This window comes from Pyrus communis, chromosome 11, assembly GCF_041283825.1.
Source record: "Pyrus communis isolate YQ-2024b chromosome 11, ASM4128382v1, whole genome shotgun sequence".
Taxonomy (NCBI): Eukaryota; Viridiplantae; Streptophyta; class Magnoliopsida; order Rosales; family Rosaceae; genus Pyrus; species Pyrus communis.
The window spans coordinates 12,670,511-12,674,571 of NC_142575.1; the positions used below are offsets into that span (position 1 = coordinate 12,670,511).

Consider the following 4,061-nt stretch of genomic DNA (forward strand, 5'->3'; position numbering starts at 1 on the left):
TTTGGACTAAATAATTTTATTATTATAAGAAGATTATTACTTAATACACTACTACATTTAACACTTTTCGCGATGAAAGGTAATTCGTCGAGTAAAGGATACCACATTGGAATTCATGCAACAAAAAGTTCATCACACAAGGGTCGTGAAAACAGACTTGCGCGACAAGAACAAAAATTTTGTCGCACAAGAATGAAAATGAGCAACGACGAAGACGTTGTTGCGCAAAATTTAAGGGAACAAAATGAGTTTATCGCACGTAACCTAATGCAACAAAGTGAGCTGGAAGGGATACAGTACATGGGACGGTGGTTTTGGTGGCCAGTATGTTTGCGCGACGAATACTTGATATAGGACACTAGTTCACAAAAACTTAACACGACCAAGTGTTCGTTGCGTGGTGTAAATTTTTTTAATTAATTAGTTTTTTTTTTTTTTTTTTTTTTTTTTTTGGTTCTGGTTACATAATTTATTTAAATAATAATTAATTTTTTATTATTAAAATTGCAACTATAATGAATGGAGGGGAAAATGCCATTTATATATCAAATAAAAATGTACATACAAGTAAAAAGTTTAAAACTAAGAAAAAAGAAACCTATAATCTATTTGGTCATTAAATGGGGTCGTTTGCGGGTCGAGGTGCGAGTAGGGGTATGGGTCAGGCTGGAAGTCGGGCTGTTGGATGAGATGCGAGTTGGTGTGCTAGGCAGGATGATGATCAAGCTAGTGGACGGGCTCGGAGGTTGACGAGTTATGTGACTCGAAGATGGAAGGGACCATAACGCCAAGTGGGAGACAGATGCCATTCAAGCTAAAGGCCTAAACGATCAACGTGACCTTACTCCTTAGGTCGACCACTTCATGCGTCAATCTAGTGACGCTGGGGCCTTGTGGTTGTGATGATGATAAGGCCCTAGTAGTGCACTAACGAGCTTGCCCCATCCCCCGACAATACTTCCCCAGCCTCCTCCCAAGGGTCATATCCAAGGTCTCAGTTAAGATCTGAAACCCTGCATTCTCAGGCGGAGCCAAATATTCGATAGAAGTGTCCAGGGGAAGCTGGAAGGCAGACTCCTAAAGGACGGTCTAGGTCCTCTCCACCATCATCAACTATGACAATAAGACAGAAGTGGATTAGTAAGAATTAATATTAAATTAAATTTTGTACTTTTTGGAAGCGTAAAATAGGAAATTGAAAAAAAGTACTTATGTGTAGCTGCTTAGCAAGCTCATCCCCGACCCAAGCATAAACTTCCTTAAAGACGTCTATCTCAGGAAATTTAGAACCCCCTAGAATAAAAGCAACAAAAAAAACATAAAAACAGCGGAAAATAAATTGAATATTTGTAAGAAATTATAAGTGCAAATATTAAACTCTCATTACCTATCGTTGTGCCTCCATCCTATAGGAGATGGGTCTCAAACCAGAATGGTGGAGAAGACTTTTCTTCTCCTAGTTGATCTTGTTCACCTTCGCCTTCGCCTTCTTTTGTTAACATAAAAGAAACGTATTAGTGTAATATTTAAAGATAATGAAACAAACGCATAGCCCAAATTAGGAATAATTTTTAAAACAATTAAAATTAAATAAGTAATACATATATAAAAACGTACCACATAGGAGGGGTCTTGAAAATGGCCGCAAAGCTACGCCCACTTGTCCGGCAGATTCTCCAACTCCAATAGGCAACCCTCCTCTAAAGTGACCTTCGGATCATCAAACAACTCATAATGTTTGTTGAGGTTGCTCTTCCACTACTTGTACCACTCGTAATACAACCTGTCTATTTAGTTGTCCATCGACTCATTTATGTCTTCAAAATTGTAATTTGTCTACAATTTACCGAGTATTAAATTAAAATTGAAGTCAAAGTTAAAAAAGGAAAAAAATTAATATAAAAATATGAACTTGATATATAATTGAATAAAACAAAGTTAGGAACTTACCGATAAACGATTGTGGACTAAGTTCTTCATCTTCGTCGGGATCTCGTGCCACAATTTCCACAGCATAAGGCACTTGGTCCTAACGACATGTCCCATGTCGTGGGCCAATGCACTGAGCTGCTCCGTTGTAGGTGTAGCCCGATGCCTCTCATCATATCCAATCGTGATACCATCATTTGTCACCTAGGTGATCTGCCCCGTCTTCAGCTATTGGCAAGGTCTTTTGGTGTTTTTCTTAGCTGCAAAACAACAAAATAAACGTCAAACATTCAGTTAAAAATTTACCAAAATTTCAACAAAACCTCCCCTACATTTATACCAATTCTCAAAACATGCAAACCGTAATAAACAATAAAGCACACATGCAAGCAACATTGTGAACAATTTTTTAAGGGATGAAATATCTAAAACACATTTTTTAAGATAAAAATCAATATATTTAACTAGTCATTTAGCTAGGTTTAGATTTTTCTTCTCCATTTTTTTTTGTCAAAGTTGCAAATAATTGTATTTGAATTAGCTAAATTAAATGGATTTTGTTATTTTACATGAGCGGGTGGCTTTGGATGTGGATGTGGATGCCGTGGCGGGAGTCCAGGCATGCTGATGAGTAAGACTTGCACTAGGCGGAAGTGCCACCAAAGGCGTCGATGATGCCGGCGCCTATGCCACATCGAATCCTCTTGACACAGTCATAGGACGGTCCACTGTCGTTGGAGCACTTCTTGCAGTAGGAGGTGGTGGACAAGGTGCAGGGGACCCACTACTCGCAGCCCTTCAGGTAGATGTAAGGTGAGACATCTACAAAATTAACAGAGAAAAAAATTTAAAATTTAAAATTTAACTATTATAGGTAAACAAATTTAAACTAAATGTGTGATTACAAAATAACATTATATAACATGAATGTACAAATTTAAATTAATCCACTACAACCGTAACCTATTCTCCTAGAACCCTAACCTAATCTGGCCACTAAAAACAATCCCTAACCTTAATTTGATTATATAACTATAATTTAGAAAATTAAGCTAAATGTAATTTTAATTATATAACTATAAGTTAATTATACAACATTCACCAAAATTAGAAAATTCTCCTATCCCTAATCTAATCCATGCCTACCCCTAACCCTAACCCCCAAATTACATTTTCTAATTAAATTCCCCCTAATTAAAAACTACCCCTAATTTCAATTGAGCCCTAATTATATACCATTCCCTTAAATTAGAAAATTCCCTTATCCCTAATCTAATCCGTGCCTATCCCTAACCCTAATCCCCCAAATTAGATTCTTTAATTAAATTCCCCCTAATTACAAATTAAGGCCAAATTATAAAATTCCCCAAATCAGGAAACCCTAATGTCGAACCCTACTCCTATATTCTAAACCTTAATCCCCAAATCGAAATCCTAATCGGCAAATCCTAATCCCCTAATGTAATAAGCCTAAATGGTTAATTAAAATGAAATTAAAAAAGAAAAGAAAAGAAAAGCAAGATACCTGAGAATAGAGAACATCGGCTGCATTGACGAACAGTGAGAGAGGGAGGGACGCATGGCGTGGGTTGTGCAGGAGAGAGACAGGGAGACTACACCTGAGTGAGGGAGAGAGTAGGTGAGAGAAGGGGAGGGTAGGTGGGAGAGAGGAGGACGATGGCTAGGAAGGAAGGAGAGTGCGACTGAGAGAGGGTGAGAACAGCGGAGAAAGGGAGTGCACGGCAAGAGAAAGAAGAAAGTGAGGGGAAAGGAGGATGGTTTTTTGAAATAATTAAAACGAACACCTTTGTGCGATGCACGATTTGTTGCGCAGAAGTCGTATATTTATTCGCGCTATAAAGCCATCTATTGCGCAAACCCTAAAGTCGTCGCACATTTTTTGAATTTTTGTGGAAATTTAAATTTTTCAAGACAAATTTAACAATGTGCCAAATATTAGAAATTACACAACCAAACATGAAAATTCGTTGCGTAAATAGGCTTCGCATGTAATTTATAATATTTGGCACACTGTTAAATTTAACAGTGTGCCAAGAATGTGTAATAATTTAAAAAAATTTAATTTTTTATCATAAAAAATTGAATTTATCGTACCAAGTTCTGGTAGTGTT

The 4,061-nt window shown here is 37.1% G+C and overlaps 1 long non-coding RNA gene across 1 annotated transcript; it reads right to left on the reverse strand.

Moving 5' to 3' along the window:
- Nucleotides 1-522: 522 nt before the first annotated feature.
- Nucleotides 523-3,726, reverse strand: LOC137741363 (uncharacterized). The gene is made up of 7 exons (XR_011069288.2): nucleotides 3,455-3,726; nucleotides 2,499-2,751; nucleotides 1,951-2,189; nucleotides 1,618-1,836; nucleotides 1,388-1,489; nucleotides 1,210-1,293; nucleotides 523-1,113 (listed from the first exon to the last, which is right to left on the reverse strand). It is a non-coding gene; the product is annotated as an uncharacterized LOC137741363 (long non-coding RNA).
- Between the last annotated feature and the right edge of the window lie 335 nt (nucleotides 3,727-4,061).